The sequence below is a fragment of the Mus pahari genome, chromosome 2, assembly GCF_900095145.1.
Source record: "Mus pahari chromosome 2, PAHARI_EIJ_v1.1, whole genome shotgun sequence".
In the NCBI taxonomy this organism is placed as follows: domain Eukaryota; kingdom Metazoa; phylum Chordata; class Mammalia; order Rodentia; family Muridae; genus Mus; species Mus pahari.
The window spans coordinates 34,969,789-34,980,612 of NC_034591.1; the positions used below are offsets into that span (position 1 = coordinate 34,969,789).

General features: G+C 38.1%; 1 pseudogene; it reads right to left on the reverse strand.

Annotated features, from left to right (window-relative positions):
- Positions 1-1,349: 1,349 nt before the first annotated feature.
- LOC110316738 lies at positions 1,350-1,688 on the reverse strand (annotated as a pseudogene).
- Between the last annotated feature and the right edge of the window lie 9,136 nt (positions 1,689-10,824).

A 10,824-nucleotide genomic window follows, 5' to 3' on the forward strand; every position in this document is an offset into this window, starting at 1 on the left:
TTTTTCATGATGTTAATTGTTATTTCTACAAAATATGAATTAAATGTTTTTTTTATAATGAGAGAGAAAACATGAGTTTTATGTTATCTTTCCAATATAGTGAACCAGGCTACTAATTGTCTCAGCCTTCAGTTCCTAGGTTTAAATTTACAATAGCCTTAGAGTGAAAATGTGTGAAGATCTTGTTTGCCTTAAGTGTCTTATGGAAGATAAAAATCAATAGCTGATTGTAAGATAATGCACATGCCAATTGCTTCCCTGGGTTGCCACAAAGGAAGGCTGCAGAGAGAGCTCTAAGCCAGAGAAGATTCTTCTGATTTCTAGATCAGAATCATTTTCCACTCCCTTTCCTTGATTTGAATTAAAGCAGGAATGTACACTTAATTTTCTTATCTTTATTTTACATGTAAAAATTTCTACATTAGCAAAACTACATTTAGGTGATGGATACATATTTCTAAATCTGATTGTGTGACTGATTTTGCTTTTTAAACTGTATTAATAACATATATAACATTTTTACATGTATGGTTTAAAATTGCTTTTGACTTGTGAGATTATTATAATAATGTCTGTCATGTGTGCTTCTTGTAAGAATCTGAATTTTAAGAATTGCACAAACAAATGTAAAAATAGGAATAAATATTTAGAAATACCAAGTAACATTGTTGAAGTCATACTGTTTTTAAAATATTTTTAAACTTTTTGAAATGAAGATATAAAGTTTGTTCCCTTTTCCTTTCCCCCTCAAACCCTTTCCAAATACCCCCGTGATCTCAAAATACGTGACCCCTGTTTCTTTAAAACTCTTTTACATATATCCTGTATATGTATAATATATATATTTATAATTATAAAATAGAACGTGCTTAATGCATATAAGTTATTTGTGTATATATGAGTTTAGGGTTGACCACTTGGTCAACTTGGACAAATCTTAATTGAATAACTAATTAAGAACTAAATATTTATTTTTTTCAATTTGAGCATATTATTTTTCCCAAATATTTCTAAATGGGAATTCAGCTTATATCTTCCTGAGGGAATTTTTTGTAGTGTTAAATCCGTTTTTCAAAAATTCAAGTTAGTTTCTTTTTTTCTTTCTTTCTTTTTTAGATACTATGTGCTCATCACTGGGAACATTTTATAATCAAGAGCAAGCTAACAGGCTAGCATTTAAAACTGTAGACTTTAGTAAGTGTATAGGTCAGCTTGTGGGGAAGTTGACCACGATACATAACATAGGAGTTGCAAGTGATCACCTGGAGTTGCTATGCTTCATCCTGCTTACAGAATATTTATTAAGGTTGTTTAATATGTGACTTTTCATTTGACATTGTGGAAGTCCTTTATTGTAAAGCTAATCCTTCTGTCTCGTGACAAGCTGCAGCCACAACGATCACTCTGGACCCCCCATGCTGGATAAATTCCATTTCCTCTTGAGACATAGGTTTTCTTCTGTATTTCTGGGGTAATGATTTTATAATTTCTGAAGTGTCTGGTGGCCCTTCGTGCATCAGTAAATCGGGGGACATATGTCCTTTAGTATGCTGTGAAATGACAGAGGAGTGGGAGGGGAGCGCAGCAGATCCCAGAGTTTCCGAGGCACTGAGTTTAGGTTTTTCTCTTCTGTTAGGGAACTTTTTTGCTACCTGCACGACCCTGGTGGCAGAAGCCATTTTATTTTATTTTATTTTATTTTATCCATAACAGGATTTATAAGACCATTTCCTTATTATTATTATTTTTTTAATTAAACAAAGAAGAGTTGGCTGGCAGAACCAAGAATGGGGCTTTGGCCCCAGCCAGCCAGGTACAGGGCCGCACAGCTTCCCTGGTAAGGCGAAGCTGCCCTGCGCAACTGTAAGTTGATAACACATTTAATTCAGAATACTGGGGTTTTTAATCTCTCTTCTCTCTCTCTCTCTCTCTCTCTCTCTCTCTCTCTCTCTCTCTCTCTTTCTCTCTCTCATTGTTACCCTTTTTAAACTTCTATTTTCTTCATCTGCTAGGATGAGCATAATCAGCATTTGGGAGTGTCCTAGGAGACCAGATGNTGTAAGTTGATAACACATTTAATTCAGAATACTGGGGTTTTTAATCTCTCTTCTCTCTCTCTCTCTCTCTCTCTCTCTCTCTCTCTCTCTCTCTCGGTTTTTTGAGATAAGGTTTCGCTGTATAGCCCTGGCTGTCCTGGAACTCACTCCGTAGACCAGGCTGGCCTCGAACTCAGAAATCTGCCTGCCTCTGCCTTCCTAGTGCTGGAATTAAAGGCGTGCGCCACCACTGCCTTAGGATTCCTTTCAATCGGGTTCTAAACATGCATGTGTTTGAGTCAGGTTCGGGGAGAGAATAGACAGATCCATTTTGAGCTCAAGCTGCCTTTGTCATGTTTGCAAGGCCAAGGTCTGGGCTGCAGAGGTTATCTTGGAACGTGGGGATGGTTGATAGCTGCAGAAATGGATCCACAAAGCATGAACTGTGAGTCAAAGTGTGTGGCCCTGGAGGTTTCCCAGACCCCCAGGCAGGACAGGCGCGCAGGTCAGAATGCAGCATTTTGAAATGTCTGTGCAAGGGCAGAAGCCATCTTGCTGCCCATTGTGACCCCGAGCAGGGTTAGTTCCTTTCAATGGTTTGTTAAGTTTGTTGGACCATCCCATGAAGTTACTGTCAAGTTCAAACAATGAAACCAAATAAAATTAAACAGTGTAACAATTTCAATTCACAATAAAGTTGTAAGTAAATTGTCCTGGGGCACACACCACCTTTCTCCTCTTCTGAGCTCATGGTAGACAATGTTAATTAGTGGTGGAGTGTTTCCCCAGAATGTGAATATTGAGACGTTTGAGTTTTCAGTTGAGTCAAAATACATTTATTGGCTTGATGTGAAGCACAGATTGCATTTTCAACTCAGATCAGCTGTCTGGCTTAGGGGAGAGTTCTAGTAGGGGTTAATGCAAATGAATTACCTTTACTAGAAAATCAATTCTGAGAACATGCTGTATGGATATAGAGTCAGAAGTGCAGCTGTGTATGTAAAGGACACAGTGTTATTAATGACCTAAGCTGAGTGGCCTTATCAGAGCCTAATTATGCATAAACCTCCCTTACAGATGGCTTTTAACCAATCACACTCCTAAGTGGCATAAGATTAGTGGAATGCCAGGGAGGCATGGATTCTTTCATTTATCATATAATTATGCTAAGATTTGAGGCAAGTTATTGAAGTGGAAAAAAAATGTCTTTAGGGCAACTGTGGCTGAAGTTTTCCCCTAGCCACAAAATATCACTGGAAACTTATAGCAAGTCACTTTTGTTTTTATTTTTTTTTTTTACATTGAAGATGAATTTTTTTTTTATTTGATTCTGAAAGTTCCCCATACCCTCCCCCTGCCCCTGCTCCCCTACCCACCCACTCCCATTTCTTGGCCCTGGCCTTCCCCTGTGCTGGGTCATATAAAGTTTGCAAGACCAAGGGGCCTCTCTTCCCAATGATGGCCGATTAGGCCATCTTCTGCTACATATGCAGCTAGAGACATGAGCTCAGGGGGTACTGGTTATTTCATATTGTTGTTCCACCTATAGGGTTGGCAGTATGTTATGCTTATTGCTTTAGTTGGTCAGTTGTCTGTGTTGATGTCTGGTATCCCTACTACAGACCAAAGAATGGTTTTGCTCAACTGGACCAAGACATCCAAAGACAAAATAAACCTTTTGTTTTTAACGCATAATGGCACTGAATATTTTGTTATACTAACAGAAGGGTAAGACAGTAATTACATCTTTCTGCTTATTTTAGTCAACACCGCATTGTACACAATAGACAATTTTAAATGGTTTTAGTTGTAGAAATGAAAGCATAAAGCTAGTAGCCATCTGTGACTTTGTTACCTTTGTAGTTCTGTCATAATGTGCTTCTTGGTGAAGCCCGTGTCACTTAGCATGTACTGTCCAGCTGCTGGTACACTCTAATTACTTAATGGTTGATGATGAAATGGAAGATTAGAAGAGACGGAATTTTCAGACACATCTTGCTCGTTCAACTTAGGACAGTCCCTTGGGGGAAACTACCCGGGAAAGTTGTGTTATATACAATCATTAGTTTCTGCTAGATTCACTGCATGTAGTTGACACACTACATTCAGTTAGATTAAATTTGTGGTGGGGCAACCATGAATGAATGTAGCCAGATATGTGATCCAGCCAGAATGAACAGAATGAAGAAGAGGGTGGTGTGCACTGGATTGTCACCAAAAGGCTTTCCTGTCAAGCACTGCTTTAGAGTTTTGTTTTGTTTTGTTTTTTTTAAATATGTAGAATAAACCTTTTGTAAGTATTTTTAGAATTAACTATTTATTATAAAACTGGAGGAGTCAAATTGGTTGTGACATCCAATTTTATTGATTTTAACAATCAATGGGGACAAAACAGATTAAAGAACTATGCAGACAACAGCCCTATCTCAGTTTCTTCTTTCTCTGTGAAACTCTGTGATTACCATAGAAATGGTATCTTTGTAGTATTGGAACTGGTTCACAGAAAATAATCCACTTAGTTGATCTACCTCTCCATCCAATGAAATATTAATTACAGAGCACAGGGCCAATTTCATACAGTATGACTTTATACATTTTTTTAAAAAAAAATATTCAGTGTAATTACCAATGTACTGGATAGGGTTGAAGGCTATATTGAAGAGCTATTTATAATACAATATATGCAGAGACTGAAGAAAAGGACATGCAGAGTCTGCCCCACCTGGGGATCCATCCCATATATATATGGATATATATATATATCCCATATAGAGTTACCAAATCCAGACACTAGTGTGGATGCCAACAAGTGCAGCCTGATATGGCTGTCTCCTGAGAGGCTCTGCCAGTGCTTGAAAAATACAGAAGGGAATGCTCTCAGCCAACCATTGGACTGAGCACAGGAACTCCAATGGAGGAGCTAGGGAAAGTAGCCAAGGAGCTGAAGGGGTTTGTAGCCCCATAGAAGGAACAACAATATGAATCAAACAGTACCCTCAGAGCTCCAAGGGACTAAACCACCAACCAAAAAATACACATGGAAAGACCCATGGCTGCAGCTGTATATGTAGCAGAGGATGACCTTCGTAGATATCAGTGGGAGGAGTGGCCCTTGGTACTGTGAAGGCTCGATGCCCCAGTGTAGGGGAATGCCAGGGTAGGGAGGCTGTAGTGGGAGGGTAGATGAGCAAGGGGAGGTGGGAAGGGATAGGGAGTTTTCATAGGGGAAATGAGGAAAGAGGATAACATTTGCTATAAAGAAAATATTTAATAAAAATTTAAAATAAATACAATGTATGGCTTTCTTTGAAATTATGTATAAAGCAACCTGTCTTTGCTGTTCAAGCCATTTCTCTACGGTTGGTATTGCGTCACTTGGAAGTTGTACTTCTTTATTAAACATCAAGATAGCCAAAGTATTTTAATCTCTTGTCTTTAATTTTTTTCTCAATGTATTTCTATAAAAATTAGCAGCTACAGGTTTGGATACAGTGCTTGGCTCTTTAACTTGTCATTACTTGTGTCCCAAAGATCGTGATACTCTGTTTGACTAAGATGGAACTTGGAAACATTATGAAGTTTATTCTTTTTCTTCTGGATCCAAGCCGTGCAGACTGCATTAGGTTCTGTTTTAGGTGGTTTGCATTTAAAAAGGCAGTTATGAGAATTACTAAAACATTGTATGCAAAAGGATTTTCTAATGTATAAAGAACTATTGGAAGGAGCTCAGTTAATTTAATACAACCCATGCATATGTACTTCTGAACTAAACTGAGAGAATTCAAAAGATATTGATTTCTAATTCTGTTTAGAGTTATGGGCAGTTGCTTTAATAGTGATGTATCGATTTAGGATAAATATCTTTTCAAATAAACTGATTTCCTTATTTACTGAAAATTTACTGAATATTCCTGAATTTTCTTTTATAAATGGACCCAGGAACAGATGCAAAACTACATGTCACTAAGTATGATATCACATCCCTAAGCACTGTGTTTGATGACAATAACTCAGTTGAGATGCTCAATGTTGAGCTGGTATTTGAGAAGAATGAATTTTAGATTATTAACATGGAAAAAGGTTGAAAGTTCATGTGTTACTTTGGTTGTGGAGGAGATTGATTTTCATTAAGATTACAATCATGCCTAGGAATGTGTGTTTGGTTTACGCTTCAAGAAGTACACAAGCATCTCTTGGAGAAGCCCTTCTCATTCCTGTTTCCAACCAATTATTTCTTCATTCCCTTGCATTACTGTGATGATGTTCTCTATGGCTAACCAAAAACTATGCTTAACTTCCAAAGAATTTAATGTATTTTCTCACCCACTAAACTGTGAGTATCTCAGGTCTGAATGCTGTCTGTTCCTGCCTTTCTGATCTTTTTTATTTTGTCCATGTTCAAAGGGCTTTATTGTATGTATTTTAAGTACCATTATCTGAGCTCTTCAGAGTCTATTTTACTGTTATGGAAATGAATACTGAGTTCTTTGAAGGGCCTCTAAATTTGCTTCTTTATGTAAGGAAAGAGTCGTGCATTTATCCTGTTCATGAGAAACTATCATATTTGTTTTAAAGAAATGAGCAGTTCTGTGCAAATCCTCATATTTTTCCCCCTTGGTAAATAATGAAGTTCTATTCTGACTTCTCTTAGTTTTAAATGTGGTGGTCCTCATTTACTAATGCTTGTTCTTTAAAGTTCAGACAAATTGTTTGATACACATGGACTATAGGGCTATTTATAAAACTAAGCTGGGCAAAATGAATTTATCATAATATCTGATTATTGTGGCATAAATATTAACTCCATACCATTTTCCTAGAAAAGTGATGGCCAGTTTTATTATTTTCAGAATGATGAGTATGAGTATGTTAACCCCATACAGCTGTTGCAACAAATCACTAGATACTTAATGATTTAAAAGAACATGCAGTTTCTCTGACTGGGTAGAAAATGAGATAGCTATCCTAGATTCACAGGACTTGTCTCTTCTAAGGTAAGCTATGTGCATCGAGCTTTGTCTATTCCAGTTCTAGATTCCCTCATTCCTTGGCTTGCTGACTTGTATCACCATGTCTCCGTTATCTCAGTTTCTCTAACCCTTCTGGTCCTGTGAAAACCTGGCACATAAGAAGGGATGAAAGGATTGACCATCCAGAGACTACCCCACCCAGGGGGTCTATCCCATAATCAGTCACCAAACCCAGACACTATTGCACACACTGGCAAGATTTTGCTGAAAGGACCCTGATATAGCTGTCTCTTGTGAGGCTATGCCAGTGCCTGGCAAACACAGAAGTGGATGCTCACAGTCAGCTATTGGATGGAACACAGGGCCCCCAATGGAGGAGCTAGAGTAAGTACCCAAGGAGCTGAAAGGGGCTGAAACCCTATAGGTGGAACAACAATATGAACTAACCAGTACCCCCAGAGCTCGTGTCTCTAGCTGCATATGTAGCAGAAGATGGCCTAATTGGCCATCATTGGGAAGAGAGGCCCCTTGGTCTTGCAAACTTTATATGACCCAGCACAAGGGAAGGCCAGGGCCAAGAAGTGGGAGTGGGTGGGTAGGGGAGCAGGGGTGGGGGGAGGGTATAGGGGACTTTTGGGATAGCATTTGAAATGTAAATGAAGAAAATATCTAATAAAAAATTGGAAAAAAGAAATGTAAATGAAGAAAATATCTAATAAAAAATTGAAAAAAAAAAAAAAAAGAAACAAGAAGAAAAGAATGGATAAGCCATTATACTCTCCCAAATTCTAGATCCTCAATCACACCTTCATATCCATTCCTTATGCACATCTTCTAGAAATCATGATGTAGCTTTCTTTGGAAAGTTATTTTTTTCTTTTCTTTGGTAAATTATTCTATTTACTATATGGTAATAAAATTGTTTATAAAAGATTTTTTAAAAGCTTCCTAATACTATGTCTTATAAAGGATAACTTGAATATAAAGAGTGATTTTTTTTCTTGCTGTGAGATGGTTTAGGCACATATAATTTTATTTAAATCAACTGCAGTGAGTATGCGTAGAGATGGCGTATCATAGTAGCTCATTTAAACATTTTACACCGTGGGGTGGGGGTGGGGGTGGGGGTGGCTCATTCCTTCTTGTGTTAGGTTTTTGAAACAGCATTGTGAATGACCCTAGGACAGCTTTGAATTTGGTCTGTGGCTGTGGCTAGTCTTGACCCTATAATCCTGTTGTCTCCACCTCTTGAGTGCCTGAATTTCATGTGTTTACTGCCATGGCGAGTTTGATGCGTTTTTCTTTTAAGCAATGACTGATACGAAGGACATGTTGTTTGCAGGTGGAGAGAAAATGCTGTGATTAGTGTTCTGTTATTTATTGCTTTTTTTCCTACTGTAATGAAAGCCAGTGAAGATGAGACATTCTGTTCACGTAGGTAGGATTGCTGTCATTTGATCAATTGGTAATGGAAGCACTTGCCTTGAGTAATTACGTTAACAAGAAAAATATCCAGTTCCCTGAAAATATCCCAGTGACATTTTTAAATGATTCAACTGTATCTTGCAATTTGTATTTTCAGAAACCTTGGATATTCCTGTCATCATGACTCCTTGAAATACTTTTAAAGACATTTGGCAGAAGATGATTAATGAGTCCCCCCCTTTTCTAAAAGTAAAATAATCCAAATGTCTCTTTCACATGAACACTTGCAGAAATGATCCAATTGTTAGTGTTCAGTTTAGATGCGATATGACACTTGAGAGTGGTAAACTAAAGTATGTCAGTGATGTGAGGTGACCAATCTACACACTTTAGCACTGACCTATGAATAAATGCCATAAAGGGATTCAACATTTTAAAAGTTTAATATGTATCATAACTGCATCAGGATATTTTACCTACAGGTGGAGAAAACCAATTCAAAACACTTGAACTACTCCTTCAGAGATTTTTGCAACATCCTAGGATAATACTAATTCAGCACAGGTGAAACAATTCAACATCAGTGTGCAGAGAGTTTGAAGTTCATTTTATTGGAATGAGTTATGTAGAGATTGTAAGAGAGTGCAACTTCTGCTCTGGTTATACGTGATAACACCCTATCATAGAGCTTTTACTGCTACAGTCTTTTACGTGCAAGAAACTAATTATTAACTCTCTCTATATTTTTCTCATATATTTCTGTATATGAAGAAAGGTATATAAAATTAGTGCATGGGAGCACCTGGAAACTTCTCAGATTAGTTTCTCAACCAATGTTTCCTGTATGTATGTGAGTGAAAGGAGATGATGCGTACGGGACATTTTCAGCATGTCTAAACAGACATAGCTATACTGATAGAATTTAGGAGAAAATATTTGTTATTGATATTTGAATTACTTGAAAGAGAAGTAATATTAGATCTTAGGAGAAGGGATTGATAACAATAAATTCGGACTGAGGTAATGATGGTTGGGTATGAGTAAAGTGGATTATGTAAACACCTGACAATTTAAAAGAATAAATAAAAATGTTTTGTGAAGCCTCATTTATTTTAGTTTCAATCAATATGATTTTCATTTCTAAATTACATACTCAGAATCAGTATATACAAATTAGCATTCCTTCCTGTTATTGTGGTACTTGAAGAGTTTCTGGCCAGCTCACACATGGCCCTGGCAGACCTTATGCTTCTCCACCATTCCCTCTTGCTAAAAAAAAAAAACAAAACAAAACAAAACAAAACAAAACAAACAAAAAAAAAAAACAAAATTAGATTGCATTCCTAAAGCTGTCTGTCATGGTCTATTCCCTTTTCCCTTTTATGGCCAATCCTTCCTTGTTACTCTGACTAACAAAGTCAAGGGATCAAAGTACTGAAGTCCACCAATCAAGAGCCCCCTTTGGCTCATCTAATTAGCATGGCCAATTAAAGTTAAACACCTCATCCTAACTCAGGGATTGCCCCTTTACCTTTACAAACAGCCATTTCCCTATGGACCAAGTCCATCTCCTCTCTTTTCTCTACCCAGAGGCAGTCCTTTGTCCCACCTATCCTCATCCCTCCCAGGCTCCTTTTATTCTCTTGCCTTTGTTCTTTTCCCTTCTCTCTTGTTTTCTATTTTCTGCCGTTTGTCCCTTATCCCTGCCCTTTTTCTCTCCGGGGCACATAGATCTTCTTTGTGCAGAACTTGGTCTTGGGGGGTCCCAAGCAGATACTTTCCTTTTCTATTGGCTACAGGTGCTTGTTTATTTTCAATACGAAGCAGAATAGACAGCAAAGCTGTGCACACAGTGTGTTCTGGTTTTACTCACATGACTTCAAAGGGACACTGGTTTAGAAAATCCAAATTAAATGTGCTTGAGGTTCAAGTAAATTGTTTACCAATGCTCCTTTACATGTCTAGATTATTTTGAAACTTTGTACACTTTCAAATGCACCACAGCATGCTTAAATTGCATAAAAATTCTCAAATTCTCAATATATAATGTTTTCACATGTAGAAAATTGACTTTGAAATGTAAAGAGATGGAACATGTTTTAAATCACATGACGGGGACTTGTAGTTAGAACAGGCTTTTCAAGGTCTTTAAAAATGGAAGTGGGTAGGAAGGGGTGAGATCTGGGGGGGGTGCTGGGAGTGGGTAGGAAGGGGTGAGATCTGGGGGGGCTGGGAGTGGGTAGGAAGGGGTGAGATCTGGGAGGGGCTGGGAGTGGGTAGGAAGGGGTGAGATCTGGGAGGGGCTGGGAGTGGGTAGGGAGGGGTGAGATCTGGGGGGGCGCTGGGAGTGGGTAGGAAGGGGGTGAGATCTGGGGGGGGGTGGCTGGGAGAGG